The sequence below is a fragment of the Schistocerca piceifrons genome, chromosome 8, assembly GCF_021461385.2.
Source record: "Schistocerca piceifrons isolate TAMUIC-IGC-003096 chromosome 8, iqSchPice1.1, whole genome shotgun sequence".
Classification (NCBI taxonomy): Eukaryota; Metazoa; Arthropoda; class Insecta; order Orthoptera; family Acrididae; genus Schistocerca; species Schistocerca piceifrons.
Genome location: NC_060145.1, coordinates 10,024,932 through 10,042,500, shown reverse-complemented (window position 1 = coordinate 10,042,500; position 17,569 = coordinate 10,024,932). Strand labels below are relative to the sequence as shown.

At 39.2% G+C, this 17,569-nt stretch overlaps 2 protein-coding genes across 7 annotated transcripts in view; one reads left to right on the top strand and one right to left on the bottom strand.

Moving 5' to 3' along the window:
- LOC124711490 (broad-complex core protein isoforms 1/2/3/4/5-like) overlaps nucleotides 1-11,183 on the bottom strand; it is a 228,654-nt gene extending 217,471 nt beyond the window's left edge. Inside the window, exon 1 of the mRNA XM_047241600.1 lies at nucleotides 10,995-11,183. The gene's annotated coding sequence lies outside the window, so the exon portion shown is untranslated. The remainder of the gene's footprint in view (nucleotides 1-10,994) is intronic.
- Nucleotides 11,184-11,964: 781 nt separating this feature from the next.
- The window catches only part of LOC124711160, a 72,618-nt gene continuing 67,013 nt past the window's right edge, over nucleotides 11,965-17,569 (top strand). For 4 of the 6 annotated variants that reach the window (XR_007005434.1, XR_007005431.1, XR_007005432.1 and 1 more), the window contains exon 1: nucleotides 12,492-12,615. The gene's annotated coding sequence lies outside the window, so the exon portion shown is untranslated. Of the gene's footprint in view, nucleotides 12,447-12,491; nucleotides 12,616-17,569 lie in introns of those variants that run through there. The other 2 variants (XR_007005433.1, XM_047241072.1) reach the window with 2 other exon arrangements.

Sequence of the window (17,569 nt, the reverse complement as noted above, 5' to 3'; positions counted from 1 at the left end):
TGAAACATAGGTTCATTACTTCGAACCGAAAAACAAAATGGCAATCCATGGAATGGCGCCACGCTACTTTTCCTTTGTAGAAAATGTTCAAAGCCACACTTTCAGGCAGTAAAACTCACGGCAACAGTCTTCTGGGACTCTGAAGGGGTTATTCTCCCTCATGGTGCAACGATCAACTCTGAAGTGTAGTCTGCTACCCTCCAGAAATTGAAGACAACCAACTTCAGTGTGTTCATTGCCACAAAAATGCAAATGAATTTGTCCTTCTTCATGACAATGGCAAGACCTCATACATGTCTGTGCACCCAAGAGGAACTCACAAAACTTCGACCAAGCGAGGTGGCGCAGTGGCTAGCGCACTGGACTCGCATTCGGGAGGACGACGGTTCAATCCCGCGTCCGGCCATCCTGATTTAGGTTTTCCCGTGATTTCCCTAAATCGCTCCAGGCAAATGCCGGGATGGTTCCTTTGAAAGGGCACGGCCGATTTCCTTCCACATCCTTCCCTAATCCGATGAGACCGATGACCTCACTGTCTGGTCTCCTTCCCCAAACGACCCCCCAACAAAACTTCGCTGGATTGTTCCTCATCCCACCCTACTGCCAGGGTCTCTCACCTTCCAACTTCCATCTGTTTGGCCAAATGAAGGATTCACTCCACAGAAAGCAGTACATGAATGACAGGGAGGTCATTAATGCAGCAAGATGTTGGCTCCGACATCAATCAGTAGAGTGGTATTGATCCTCCAAGCACAGTGACATAAAGCCATCACATGGAACGGAGATTATTTTGAAAAATAGAGCTTTGTAGCCAAAAGAGAGAGGAATAACATGGTGTTGTGGGATCCTGAATAAAAACCAACCTGCTTTCAGAAAAAAAAAAAAAAAAACGTGTATAGCAGAGATGCTAAGTTGCAGATAGGCAACAAAAAGACTGTGTTGCATCCCCTATTGAGCATCCCGCGTAATTCACAGTAGCTTGCCACTTCACTATTTACTTTCTTATCCAACCATTTGCAGGAATTTCAGGTGCAGTTTTCATTTATTAACTGAGCTGAATGCAACGTATGCAACCAACACCCCAACAACAAGAGCTGTAAACAGTAGCGCGGTTGCAGATGCAGCCATACTCAATGGGATGGTTTATTTGTGCTATTATTTCCAGCAGCAGTGTTGCAATATATCACACTTGGCATGCCATTTGAGTCAGCTTTCTCTGACCAGCTTCTCTAAAGAGATTGCTCTCTCTGTGTAATCCCATGGCTGTAGATGTAATAATTTTGTGTTCTGTCACTTTCATTTACCTCACAGTTTTCAATATTTTTTATTTTATTTATTTTTTGTTTATGTTAGGAAACATAGCAATGTTTCTTTTGAAGGGACTCTGTGGTCAGAGATCTTGAGTAGAGTGACTCTGACAATGTTTTGCTTGCATCGGCACACACTATCAGAAACTTAGGGAAGCAAAACGGTGCAGCAAGAATATGTGGATTACATCATGTATGGCCATATTACTGGACAATTAAGAAGTTAGCCAGTCAGCACGAGGTGTTCTAGGACTTAAATGTTGCCTATCGCTATGATTTCATATCTCTGATGATTCCAGAAGGGGAAACATTCACCAGTAATATGGGTAAGATCAACCACTTCCTGTAACTAAGCATCAAAATTATTTTCTTCCCTTAACTGTTGCAAAGATGTACACCTAGCATGGCGCATGTTCTCATCAGAAACCTTGCAGTGGCATATCAAAGTCACATCTCTCCTTTCAGATACTGTATCATTGGCTTCTGTATGCTATGCGAGCTGATGCATAACGTTGCAATATATGGCATACTACACAAGGTGTCTTCTACACCATGAATGGACCAGGAACAGAGTAGTAGTGTTTTATTCACTGACGAGCCATGGTTTACCCTGAAGACTAATTCACACCACTCCCCATCTGGCACACCACTGGAACACGTTATCACTCTGTCAATATCACAAAATGGGGCCAGTACATTGGTAACAGTACTCACATCTGGGACAGCATCATGTTAGGAGCACATACACCAGTACCTCCTACAGATACTGTGCTGGCTGTATCTACATGGATTAAATATCTGGGCATAACATAGCAATGTGATATGAGATAGAAACAAGCACATGAGGATTATAGTGGGGAAGGCAAATGGTCGACTTCAGTTTATTGAGAGAATTTTATGAAAGTTTGGTTCACTTGTAAAGGAGACTGCATACAGGACACTTGTGCAACCTATTCTTGAGTACTGCTCAAGTGTTTGGGATCTGCACCAGGTTGGCCAAAGGAATACATCGAAGAAGTTCAGAGGCAGACTGCTAGATTTGTTACCAATACGTTCGAACAACACACAAGTGTTACAGAAATGCTTTGGGAACACTAAAGGAAATGCCTGGTGGCAAAGGGACATTCTTTGCAAACACTATTGAGAAAATTTAGAGAACGAGCATTTGAAGCTGACTGCAGAATGAACCAACTGCTAACAACATACTTTTTGCATAGGTCCACAAAGATAAGATACATGAAATTAGCATTCATAGGGAGGCATACAAACGCTCAGTTTTCCCTCGCTCTGTATGCAAGTGGTACAGGAAAGAAAATGACTAGCAGTGGTAGTAATTTGGAAAAATTAACCAGAATGATGCCTTAAATATAGTAATGGTTGGTTAAAGCAGAAACAGTACAAACCACAAAACTAATTTAATTGGACAGGTAAAAGACCCACTCACCAAGTGGTGGCAGAACACACACATAAAAGAAGGTTATTATTATGCAAGCTTTCGGAGCCAGTGGCTCCTCCTTCAGGCAGAAGGGTTGAAGGGGAGGGAAAAGAGGTGAAGAAAAAGGACTGGAGAGGTCTAGGAAAAGGGACAGATTTCGGGAAAGTCACACAGAGCCCTGGGTCACGGGAGACTTACTGCATGGGATGAGAAGGAAAGACTGATTGTTGGGGACAGCATTGGACAATATTCGAAAACCTGAGAGCTTGAAGGTGGAAAATAGGGTAATATGCAAGACAGATTATTGCTTGAACATCTACATGTGTTAATAAGAGTGAAAAGCTAAGTGCACTGTGCATAACAGAGGTTGCTTGTGATATGGGGGAGGGGGGGAGTCAAAAATATATGGGTAAGACAATGAAAGATGTAGAAAACAGAGCATGAATTGAGATCCATTCTGCCTGATATTACCACACCTGAATAGCTTCTCATCGCCCTTCCAATCCTCGAAATATTCTCGTCAGACACTATGCTCCTTCTGCACCCATTTCCCTATACTATGACTCCTACCCCCGCTGTAAGACTTGCCCTATGCACCCTCCTACCACCACTTGTAGCAGCCCTGATCTGGAAAAAACATATACTATCAGAGGGAGAGCCATCCATGAAATAACACCTCATACACCAGCTATTATGTAAACACTGTTCGGCCATTTACATCACTGTGACTACCACCAAATCATCAATTAGGATGACTGTGCATAGGCAGAGGGTGTATCCTGGCAACATGCCATATCCTGTTTCACTACAACATGACAATTGGGTCATTCCACACCAAGTGGTCTAAAACTGAAAAAGTTCCCACCATCATGGTCTCCAATTTTCGTCAAATTTTAACTGTAGCTTTAGTCAAGTGTTGAAGTAAGTTTCCCAAGATTTCAGGCCTCTAGCTGCAATAGCTGCTGATCTAGACCCCCTTGTCTGAAGTGTACTTAGTCCGTGTGCATGCAACATAAAAAAAATGTCATATTTGGAGTCTAATAAAATCGAAACTAATTCATAAGAATGGTTAGTAAGATGCGACCCTGTACAGTTTTTTTTTGCTGATTCCAACGAAATTATGTATAACATTACTCATGCAAACCCCGGTCAAATAACTCGACTCAAAGTATACTTCAAAATTTGTCGTGACACAACGCGACAAATTTTGACCAATATTAAGACTGCAATGATTTCCTTGCAGTTGAAGATATGGACTTGAACTTTTGGCCAAGCTTCATGCTTGTGCTAGACATAATGCAGCCGGATTTGCAATGATCCAGGCCATATGGTCGCCCTGCAGTATCTCTTCAAATTAGGCAGTGTCAGCACAAACGGTAAAATTTACCAAAGTTTCAAGCCAATTACTAAAAAATAGTTGGCCTGAATCTGCTTGTGAATAGTATCACCTAAAAGAGAAACTCTTGCTCTACAAGACTGACATTTGTTTTTTTTGCAACGCGACCATTAAGTACTCATTAACTCACATCAAAGTTGTTATATTTTGTATGCGCGATGCACTAATTTTTCTTCATTTCTAGGAATTTGAATCTTAATAGTCGCTTAGAATTACTGATATAATTGGATATTTCATTCGTGTTTTATTCAGTGATTGGCCAGTGAGAGATGTCAGAAGTTAATGAAGAAGAAGAATCGTTGGCCCCCTGTTCAATTGGAAAAGATGCTGCTGCATCGAAGTGCCATGTTATCTTCTATGCTAAGAAGACTGGATTCAAAGCGTTTAGTGATTTCACAGAATGTGACCAGAAATTGCTTGTTTCGCGTTCAGAAGCCAAACTTGACGAAAATTCCATCATTTGCTTCCACCATGAAGCCCTCTTCCTACATGAATATCAAGCGATGCAAAAGAAATGTTGCAATCCATTCAAGAAGAGGAATCACAATGTAAAAGCTGGACTTAGACTGCTTGATAATGAAACAGCTGCCAAGCTTTGCCTGTTAAAGAAAAAAGAAGTGATTGATATAAAACCTGGTCAGAAGCTTTGCCCTCGCTGCATGTCGGCACTGAACCAAAAGCTAGAAGATTCATCATCACTATCAACCCAATCTGAACAAGATTTCACAACGGATGAAACTGAACCAGCCATCAACAAAAGTTTATCATTTATTGGTGCTTCACCATTGAAAAGAAGACAACTAAGTAAAAGAGATAAGCAAAGCTATGCAAAAAGAAAGATCTTGGATGCACAAAGTTTAATTGGGAATCAAATTGCTGCTGCTGTAGGAATCAATTACGATGAACAGCCAAGTTCAAGTAAAAGTCGCCCATGCAATAATTGTGCAGATCTTGATAATCTTATAGAAGAGTTGAAAGAAAAATGTAAAGTGTCAAATCGTAGGACAAAAGTTCAAATATTGACCTTGGTTCCAAGAAGCTGGACAATTAAAGATACGACAACAGCATTTAATGTATCAGAAAGAATGGTAAAGCAAGCGAGAAAACTGAAGAATGAGCAAGGTGTTCTAGCTTTTCCAGCAAATCGGCAAGGAAGGAAGCTTTCAGATGAAGTTGTCCAGAAAGTACATGACTTTTTTCAAGATGACGAATTCAGCAGACTTTGTCCAGGGAAGAAAGACTGTGTGCCTGTGAGAATTTCAGGAACAAAGGTGTACAAGCAAAAGCGGTTGTTGCTTTGCAATTTGAAGGAAATGTACGTGTCTTATCAGAAGCAAAATGGACCAGAAATTGGCTTCTCAAAGTTTTGCGAGCTTAGACCAAAATGGTGTGTTACAGTTGGCTCTGCTGGAATGCACTCAGTTTGTGTCTGTACAATACACCAAAATGTCAAGCTTATGCTCACTGGTGCATCAATCAATGAAGACTACAAGGAAATTCTTAGCAAAGCTGTTTGCAGCTTGGAAAACAAGGATTGTATGCTTCATCGTTGTGAAAACTGCCCTGGTCCAGAAGGTGTAGAAGCAGTTATTGCAACATATTTTGAAGATAATGACCCTGAAGAACTGATTGAGTACAAACAATGGATTCATACCGACAGGGATACTTTAGAAACAAAGCAGCTTTCAACAGAAGAGTATGTTGAAGATATTGCAGCAAAAATTTGGAACCTGTCTTGTCATCACTACATTGCCAAGCATCAAAGCCAGCACCTGAAAGCTCTCAAAACTGATTTGAAAGAAGGCGAATTCATAATACTAATGGATTTTGCTGAAAACTATTCATTTATTGTTCAAGATGCAGTGCAAGGCTTTCACTGGGAAAACAGTCAAGCAACAGTTCATCCATTTGTAGTCTACTACTGTGAAAACGAAGAGGTGCAATGTGTGAATCTTTGTGTTATTAGTGACTGCCTTCGACACGATACGATTACTGTCCATGTTTACATTGGAAAAGTAATCAATTACCTGAAGATGCAATTTTCCAAAATAAGCCACATCCACTACTTCAGTGATGGTTCAGCTGCACAATATAAGAATTTCAAGAATTTTCTCAACTTATGCTATCACAAAGAAGATTTTGAAATAACAGCAGAATGGAATTTCTTTGGAACAAGCCATGGAAAGTCGCCTTGTGATGGCATTGGAGGCACAACAAAACGGTTGGCAGCAAGAGCAAGTTTGCAACGTCCATATGAAAACCAGATTCTAACACCCAAAGATCTTTTCAACTTCTGCAATGATAATATCAATGGAATCAAATTCTTTTTCATCAGCAAAGAGGAAGTTGAAGAAGAAAAAGCTTCTCAAGAAGAAAGATTCCTGCAAGGGCACACTCTAGCTGGCACAAGAGAAAACCACCATTTTTTGCCCATTGATATGACGACAATTAAGGTCAGTAGAGTTTCTAATGATGCGACATCTTTTTTGGCCAAAATTAGTGCTGCTGAAGTAGTAGTTCAAGTCATGGATCTTCAGCCTGGGCAGTATGTTGCTTGCATTTATGAAAAGAAATGGTGGATTGGAAACATCGTTGAAATCTCAGTCGAACAGAAAGATGCTTTCATAAGCTTTATGCATCCTCACGGTCCTGCAAGTTCATTTTATTGGCCCTTAAGACGTGATACTTGCTGGATTCCAGAACAACTTATCATTGGTGTTATTCCAGCTCCATCAGTGACATCATCTGGTCGGCAATACAGTTTTCCTGAAAGCATTCTCTTGCAAATCAACGATGCTTCCAGAATGATGAAGTAACTGAGGAAGACAGGCTTGGGAACCTGCATAAAGAAACCCACAATCAGGCTTGGGATCCTGTGGTAAAGACACCCTGTAATCAGGCTTGGGAACCTGCAGTAAAGATACCCACCCGTGGCTGTTACTGCATGGCTATCGGGCGTGGCCCCTATGGCGATGGGGATGCTGGTTTTATTGTGATAACCAGTAATGGCTCAGCCATCATGGACCAACGCAGGGCACTGCGCACACAAAATATAAGATACTTTGACCTGAGTAAATAAGCACTTAATGGAAGCGTTGCAAAAGAAAAATATATCCATCTTGTAGAGCAAGAGTTTCTCTTTCAGATGATACTATTCACAATTAAATCCAGGCTGACTATTTTGTAGTAATGGGCTTTGAACTTTGGTAAATAAAGCCATTTGCGCTGACACTGCCAAATTTGAAGAGATTTTGCAAGGCGACTATAAAGCCTGGGTAGTTGGAAATCCAGCTGTATTATGTCCAGCACAAAGATAAGACTTGGTAAAAAGTTCAAGTCCATATCTTTATCTGCAAGGAAATTATTGCAGTCTGAATATTGGTCAAAATTTGTCGCATTAAGTCACGACAGAATTAGGGGTACACTTTGAGTCGACTTGTTTGACCGGATTTTGCATCAGTAATCTTATAATTAATTTCGTTTGAATCAGCACAAAAAACTGTACAGGGTCTCATCTTACTAACCATTCTTATGAATTGGTTTCAATTTTATGAGACCCCAAAAATGGCATTTTGTCTGATGTCGCGCGCATGCGAACTTACTACCCTTCAGACAAGGGGGTGTAGATCAGCAAGTATTGCAGCTAGAGGCTTGAAATCTTGAGAAACTTAATTTAGCACTTGACTAGTGCTACAGATAAAATTTGAAGAAAATTGGAGACATGATGGTGGGAAGGTTTAGACCACTTGGCATGGAATGACCCAATTGTGACCTTGGTGCCTGTTTCACCACATGCACCATCTGGATTCTTTCCCCAGTCTCTCAGAACTCCATAGGTGGGAACCAGCACCACAACATGTCCTGGGTTCTCGCCACCCATCTGGCCTTAATTTACATAAATTTCTTCGGTTTCAGCATTTCTTCACTGTAACTACTCTTTCCTTCATTCCGTTTTAGTTTTCTACAATTTTCATTGTCTTACCCACCTATTTTTCAATCCCCCCCCCCCTCCCACCTTTCTTACGTACAATGCACTTAGCTTCTCACTCTTATTAACACATGTACAATGTTTAAGCAGTAATCTCTGTCTTGCATATACCTTGTCTTCCACCTTTAAGCTCACAGGTTTTCAAATCTCGTCCGATGCAATCTTCAACCATCGACCTTTCCGTAGCGTCCTGTGCAGTAACTCTCTCCTGAACCACAGTTCTGGGTGACTTTTCCAAAATCTACCCCTTTCTCTAGACCTCTGCTCTCCTTGGCCTTCCACCCTTCTGACTGAAGGAGGAGCCACTGGCTCCAAAAGCTTGCGTAATAGTAACCTTCTTTTATGTGCGTGTTCTGCCACTGCTTGGTGAGTAGATTTTTTATAAATCCAATTAATTATTTTGTCAAAAATTGATTTTTTTTATTGTTATATTAAACCACAAAAGTTTTATGATAGGACAATGAGCGATGTCTCAAATTGGAAAGGACACATAATAAACCTTTTAATGAGACATAATTAAGATGTCTTGTTCTAAACACATGTCGAAAACCAGGGGAGATGTAAAAATGACATATGTTTGGTGCATCAAAATCTTTACAGCTCATGGGATAGAATTTGCAGTGAAATTAAGTCCTGAACAAATCTTTCAACTTCTTGCAATTTCTTAAAAGTTAGCAGATTAAAACTGTGTCTCAGAATGAGACTTGAACTCAGGACCTTTACCTTTCATGGCAAGTGCTCTACCAATCATACCAGATCCGGTACTGGCACAAGTAAAGCTGTGAGAATAAGTTGTTTGTTGTGCATGGACAGCTCAGTTGGTAGAGGCCATAGCTCAGGTGATAATATATGGGATAGCCACAACACAAAAATAAGAATACCATTATAGACTGATGTGTAATGCAATCCGATAATGTACATCCATCACTGCAATAACCTACCTGTATGTCTTATTTCTGATTTTGAAAAATTTCTGATTGTAGTTAAATTCCGATTTTGTATGTAAAAAGCTACGTAACTTTATGTACAAATGTGAATCTCATTGGGTATCTAGATCTCAAACGATTTGTCGAGTCAACTTCCAATGATTCATCATGCAAGCTGTTAACATGGGCAGCACACAGTGGAAAAGACATTGCCACCATCAGTCCACTTTTACTTTTACAGTGTCATGACGGTGAATGCATAAGTACCTTCATGACCGAAGGCAACCTTGCAGACTTGTCAACAAATGCAATAAATATGATTTCAAGACTCTTTAAGCAGAATTTTTTTAAAAAATGTTTGGTGTGTACAAGCTGACTTAAAGTAATATAGACTAAATTATTTGTGCTATACTGTGTTCAAATTTCCATCATTTTTATATGAATTACCTTAACTCATCCATAACATAAAGTAGGCCTAAATAAAAAACTGAAAGAAAAGCATTAAAACTCTATAAATGTGGGGCTGATCAGCTTATTTTAGATGCAAGTTACCATTCCTTTTAGACAATTTTGAGACACTACAGCTAACATTTTATGATGTACAACTATGGTGTTCTACCAGTTGTTATCATGTTACATTTTTGCATATGTATTACATATTTGTGATACTGAAACAAATATTTTCATTGTTGTGTATACTTGGTATGCTACTGTTTTGAATTAACACACCAATTTCTAAATCACTTACTGATGTGTGTATCCATTGGTCAATACCTGAATTACACTGAGACTAGTTATCATTTTCATTCCATAATTTGTGTTCCATTCAAGATTTTCCAATATCATATTAATGCTGCAAAACTGGTTTGATACTATTCTGCACATGTGACAAATTTGATTCACTTTTAGAAATAGGCTTGCCCTGAATTTTATTTTATTTATTGAGAATGGTTGATGAAAGCCTGAGACAGCAAAACCAACAGGTTTGTTTGGCATCAAAAAACATTTGCTGCCGACACCATTATGAGTGGCACTAGTAAATGTTATTCTACAGCAAACAAAACCATATACTTAATTACATAAAATGACACGCTTCCCAAAACTGCGCAGAATGTAAAACTATAGACCACAGCTTAATATACAAACGGAATCTTAAACAGAATGTGAACATTAAGCCACTGACAGCTGTTACTTTAAAAATTACTTGCAAGTAAAAAAGAACCACTGAAATCAACAAATCAATACTGTCAGCATCATATCAACAAGATTTCTATGTGCTACACCTCTGCAATATATACAAGATGATGAAATTGCTATGGTGTAACTACTTTATGCAACAAAATGTATTTTTTTTTCATCCGACACAAAATGTAACTTTAAAAATACTTTTTAGCAGCGAAGTAGTTCTGAAACTCAAACAGAACCCTTACAAAACAACATGTACTCAACACTAATGGGAAATTGTGTGACAACTCCACTGACTGATTCTTGTGGCTATGAATTCGTGGAAGCAAATGCGAGATACTGTTCAGTAAATGCACAAATGGTAAAACACGCTTTTAGCAACATTGCTAGTACAAGAATATTTCAAGCGAAAAATGAATATTTTATACCTGTAATTCAATTACAAATTTTGGTAACGGACACATAGTACAATTAGGTTAGCATACGTTTGTTGTCACATCATACCAAAAATATGAGATGTAAAACCACATTGCAACTAGCCTATTGGGTACCCTTGCAAACTTGCGCGTTTTAGACGAATGAAAATGATTCAGTTCTTAGGGCCGGGCAAATATGTTAATAAAGAAATTTTATTACATTCAAAAATTTTCGACAACTTCAGGGTCAGCAGTTATACAAAATAAACCAATGCAAAAAATTTTGATGAAAATCAATTATTTTGTTGAAGTTTTAGAAATGCGATGTATTATTGCATTACCTATTTACATTTCTCTTTCCGCTTGTTCAGTCGAAAGACTTTCCCGCGGTACTGTAACAGCTTCCTCACTTCCAGCTATATTTTAATCTTAGACATAAACAAGATGCTAAACGTTTTAATGGAATACACGCAAAACTTGCAAAAGTTCAACGCTCGCGAGATTCTGCGTTTGCAGCCGTCTTCTTCTGTTCAACACGCATGCGCGGAGACCTCATTTCGGAGAAATAAATGCACAAATAGCATCACTGAAACAATTTCGCATCTGCATTCTGCATTTCGCGATAGATTGACAACGAAGATTTATAACTGTTAGTTGGGACTATATATTTACTGCTCCTGTTCTAGTGTTTAGCGTCTCACCTGTTGATTCATCGAGTAGTTTTGTCCGCTTCGAAAAATTCACTAGACACAGATAAAAATATACCTTAACTGGAATTGCATACAAACGTATATGAATGCAACAATGTGCAGGCTGAGTGTGCGAAGCTCGTCAATGGCCAAAAGACCTTGTGATGCTATTTTTTTTTTTTTTAGCGATCTTGTGTAAAAAAAGTTAATACATGTGTATACTTCAAATAAAGGCGTCATGGATGTAACACGAAGAAAAGAATTGCGTCGTTTCCGAATGCCACAAAGTCGTGTTATACATGACTTGTAGATCGTCCTTTTCGGTTACTTGTATTTTAGAATTGGCAGATTCACGGTGGAAAAGGCAAATGTAGAAGTAAAATGCACATTAACTGAAAGAATATGTTCCATGTGCATGAACTTTTCTGTTTCTTGAATTGCGGGTTTTCTTCTTATTTATAGTGCAACTGCACGGTACTGATAGCCAATGAATGAATTTATAAATAATAATTTTACTCATAAATTATCCACCGCGATGATTCAGTAATATAATACCTTTAGTCGATGAATTGGGCAAGTACGTCTTCTAGCAATTTTTAAGTGGAATTTTCTATTCGCCTCTGTAAGGTGTTACCTTGGCGAATGAAACTTGCCACTCCGCTGATGTGATATCCAGATTGGTTACCACAGCGTTGTTCTTATTATCATTTATTTCACTGGTGCCTCCACATTTGATAGAATTAAACTGATAACAGCCCAAAATTGCCTTCCGCAAAATAATTTGTTTCCAACATTTCTAATTAGTAACTTACTAACACTGGAATAATATATATCCCGTGTGGGGTTGTTGGTACCCCCATCGGGCGCCTTCCCGGGTGGCGGATAGGGGAAAGCTTCCTAGATATAGGTGGTACTCGGGAAATGAAATACCCAGGGCGGACCAAAAACCAATAAGAACATTAAGACTTTATCAGTAGCAGTGATGTACATCTTCACAACACCAGGGAAAAGTAAAACTACTTTCAGAAAAAAAAAAAAATTAAAAGTGACAGGTGCATCAGTGATTGATTTGCTTTAACCAACTACCAAGTTCTCGAAGAACGTGTGAGTGGAATGAATTTAATACAAAATCTTTTCTGAGAGAAAAATGTTTATGTTCATTAAGTGAATTTTAAGACACTGCTTGTGATGTCAACCAGGAGCATATCAGCTGTAAAGCAATAAATGTATAAAAAATATATAAGTTGCAACAACCATAATGGTAACATATTTTGTAAGTGTAATAAATGTAGTATTATTATTTTTTACATTTACAAAAGGCATCATTATTACATGTCTGTCTGGAAACTTTGTTATTACAGTTACTCGAGATAGTTTATGTCCATCTTCAGGAACATGCCAGTTCAATCTCTTTAGCATCTCTGTGACAGTCTCCCACGGGTCAAACAAACCTGTGACCATACATGCTGCCTTTCGCTGTATATGTTCAATATCTCCTGGTAGTCCTATCTGGTATGGGTCCCACACACTTGAGCAGTATCCTAGAACTGACCACACAAGTGTTTTGTAAGCAATCTCCTTTGTAGATTGATTGCACTTCCCCAGTATTCTACCAATAAACCAAACTCTACCACCCACTTCACCTGTACGACTGAAGGTATGTGATCACTCCTTTTCCTTTCCCAACAACATGTTACAACCAGGTATTTGTATGAGTTGGCTGATTCCAACAGTGACTCACTGACATTATAATTGTAGGATACTATGTTTTTTTAATTTTGTGAAGTGCGCAAGTTTACCTTTCTGAACATGTAAAGAAAGTTGCAAATCTTTGCACCACTTTGAAATCTTATCAAGTTATGAGTGAATATGTACACAGCTTCTTTAAGACAATACTTCATTATAGAAAACTGCAACATCTGCAAAAAAGTCTGACATTACTATTAATATTATCGGCAGGGTCACTAAAATGCAACATGAACAGCAAGGGCCCCACCATACTTCCTTCGGCCTCATCTGAAGTTACTCCTACTTTGACAATGATTCTCCATTCAAGACAACGTGCTGCATCCTTCCTTACCAAAAAGTCCTCAGTCCAGTCACAAATTTCGCTTGGTACACCATATGTCCATACTTTTGGCAATAAGTATAGGTGTGGTAATGAGTCAACTGCTTTACAGAAATCAAGAAATGCAGTATCTACCTGACTGCCTTAATCCAAAGCCTTCAGTGCATCATATGAGAAGTGTGAGTTGGATATCACGTGATCAGTGCTTTTGGAATCCATGCTGGTTGGCATGTAGGAGGTCATTCAGTTCGAGATACTTTATTATTTTTGAACTCAGAATATGTTCTAAGATTTTACGACACATTGATGCCAAGGATATTTTACGGCAATTTTGTAGATTACTTCTACTATTCTTGTTGAAGACAGGTGTGACCTACACTTTTCCTCCAACTACTGGGTGTGGTTTTGTGTTTGAGAGGTCTATGATAGATTGTAGTTAGAAGAGGGGATAACTCACCTGAAAATTCAGTATAGAATCTGATAGGGATGCCATTGGGCCCTGTGGCTTTGTTCAGTTTTAATGATTTCAGCTGTTTCTCAACACCACTGACACTAATACTTATTTCACTCATCTTTACAGTGGTATGAGGATTAAATTGGAGCAATGATTCTGTTTTCCATTGTAAAGGAACATTTGAAAATGGATCTTAGCGTTTCAGTTTTTGCTTTGCTACCCTCAATTTCAGCTCATGACTCATTCACTTGGGACTAGACAGTAACTTTGGTGCCGCTAACAACCTTTACATGTGACAAGAAGTTCTTAGGGTTTTGTGAAAGACCATTTGACATTATTCTGCTATAGAATGATTGAAGGCTTCATGCATTACTTTCTTGGCAGCCAAATTTGTTTTATTCAGCATCTCTCTATCCATAGTCCTAGGCTTTGTTTTACATCTATTATGCAGTGGTCTCTTGTTTCTTAGTACTTTCTTTACAGTGACTGTATACCATGGAGGGTCTCTCCCATTATGAACAGTTCTACTGCGTACATATCTGTCCAATGCATGGTCAACTAATTTTTGGACTTGAGCCATAGTTCCTTCCATACTACTGCCCTGTGCTGAAAGTTTCCAAGTTTCTCATTAACATACAACAATACTGATTTTTCATCTAGTTTACTGAACATATGTACCTTTCTGCCTGTATTAGTTGTCCTTTGTACTTTGGTAATCATTGTTGCCACAACCATGTTGTGGTCACTGATATCAGTTTCTATGTGGACATCCTCAAAGACGTGAGGTATATTTGTTGCCGTTAGATACAATATATTTCCATCACGAGTGGGCTTCTCAACTACCTATTCTAGGTAGTTTCCAGAGAAGGCATTTAGTAATGTTTCATAGTATGTCTTATCATGGCCACCACTAACAAAACTGTAATTTTCCCAATTGATTCTTGGATGATTTATGTCTCCACCAATGATTACAGTATGGCTGGGAAACTTTCGTACAAGTGAACTAAGGCTTTCTCTGAAGCTTTTGGTTACATCAGGAGATTAGTCTGGTAGACAATAGAACAATCCAATTGCCAATTTATTCCCACCCCTGATGTTGAGTCTTGCCCAAACATCTCACATACAGCTTAATTTCTATATTTGTGGATTTGAGTTTTTCGTCTACTGTGAGAAATGCACCACCTCCATTTCCCATTAGCCTATCCTTTCTATATACACTTCAGTGTTACCAAAAAATCTCACTGCTATCAATTTCAGGTTTCAACTAGCACTCTGTATCGAGTATTATGTGAGCTTTGCTGCTTTCAGTAGCACTTCCAACTCAGGCCCTTTATTGTGAATGTTTTGGCAGGTTAACCACTAGGATGTTAATACTCTCACCTATGAGAGGCATTTGTTTCAATCCTCCACTGATACTTCTGGGTTTCTGACAGCTATCGTTATCTGGATTCGATGGAGAGTTGGCTAATCTACAAACCCCTTGTGTGCCCCCCCCCCCCCCCCCCTCACACACAGTCAGCTACCTGGGTAGCAGCCTGACCCATTTAAGGGGATCCTATAACTCTCAACAATATGCTACAAGTCCTGGAAGTCACAGCCTAACTCATCACAAAACCTCTGAAGTCTCTGGTGCGGTCCTTCCACTTGACATAGAACCAAGGTGCCACGATAATTTCTGGGACTATGCTGCAAAATGAGAGATCTGTTGAAACTCCATACCCACGGCTGGCCTTCTCAGCCTTCTTTGCCAGTCACTGGACTGATCCAACCCCTACCCCTTTGGGTTTGGCTCCTCTTAACTCCCAACAAAACAGGTTTCCACAAAGCAGGCAAAGTGAGTGTGTAGCCAAGGATGTGACATCAGACAGGAAACAATTCAAGAAGGCTTGTAGCTATATGCCTCTGCAGAACCAGTTTACAAATTACTGTCATCATCAGCACCAGCCATTTGCCATCCACTGCATATGCAGGCCCCTTCCAGACTTCTCCATGAGTTACCATCTTCAGCTTTCCACATCCAATCTTTTCGTTTCACCAACTATGTCCTATTTGTCTCATTACATTCACATCCTATCACCATGTAAGTTTCGTAGCTGGCAGTGTCATGTCCCCAATTGCTCTATTTTTTCTTATCCACTTGTTTGTTTTACTCTACTTCCTGTTGTTGATAACATGCAGCTTTCCATTACTCACTAGTCACCACTCAATTACTGAACTATTTTTACATCTTAAGATGATGAAGAAATTGATGAAATGTATGACGAGATAAAAGAAATTATTCAGGTAGTGAAGGGAGATGAAAATTTAATAGTCATGGGTGACTGGAATTCATCAGTAGGAAAAGGGAGAGAAGGAAACATAGTAGGTGAATATGGATTGGGGGGAAGAAATGAAAGAGGAAGCCGCCTTGTAGAATTTTGCACAGAACATAACTTAATCATAGCTAACACTTGGTTCAAGAATCATAAAAGAAGGTTGTATACCTGGAAGAATCCTGGAGATACTAAAAGGTATCAGATAGATTATATAATGGTAAGACAGAGATTTAGGAACCAGGTTTTAAATTGTAAGACATTTCCAGGGGCAGATGTGGATTCTGACCACAATCTCTTGGTTATGAACTGCAGATTGAAACTGAAGAAACTGCAAAAAGGTGGGAATTTAAGGAGATGGGACCTGGATAAACTGAAAGAACCAGAGGTTTTACAGAGTTTCAGGGAGACCGTAAGGGAACAATTGACAGGAATGGGGGAAAGAAATACAGTAGAAGAAGAATGGGTAGCTCTGAGGGATGAAGTAGTGAAGGCAGCAGACAATCAAGTAGGTAGAAAGACAAGGGCTAATAGAAATCCTTGGGTAACAGAAGAAATATTGAATTTAATTGATGAAAGGAGAAAATATAAAAATGCAGTAAATGAAGCAGGCAAAAAGGAATACAAACGTCTCAAAAATGAGATTGACAGGAAGTGCAAAATGGCTAAGCAGGGATGGCTAGAGGACAAATGTAAGGATGTAGAGGCTTGTCTTACTAGGGGTAAGATAGATACTGCCTACAGGAAAATTAAAGAGACCTTTGGAGAGAAGAGAACCACTTGTATGAATATGAAGAGCTCAGATGGTAACCCAGTTCTAAGAAAAGAAGGGAAGGCAGAAAGGTGGAAGGAGTATATAGAGGGTTTATACAAGGGCGATGTACTTGAGGACAATATTATGGAAATGGAAGAGGATGTAGATGAAGACAAAATGGGAGATAAGATACTGCGTGAAGAGTTTGACAGAGCACTGAAAGACCTGAGTCGAAACAAGGCCCCGGGAATAGACAACATTCCATTAGAACTACTGATGGCCTTGGGAGAGCCAGTCATGACAAAACTCTACCATCTGGTGAGCAAGATGTATGGGACACGTGAAATACCCTCAGACTTCAAGAAGAATATAATAATTCCAATCCCAAAGAAAGCAGGTGTTGACAGATGTGAAAATTATCGAACTATCAGTTTAATAAGTCACAGCTGCAAAATACTAACGCGAATTCTTTACAGACGAATGGAAAAACTGGTAGACGTGGACCTCGGGGAAGATCAGTTTGGATTCCGTAGAAATGTTGGAACACGTGAGGCAATACTAACCTTACGACTTATCTTAGAAGAAAGATTAAGAAAAGGCAAACCTACGTTTCTAGCATTTGTAGACTTAGAGAAAGCT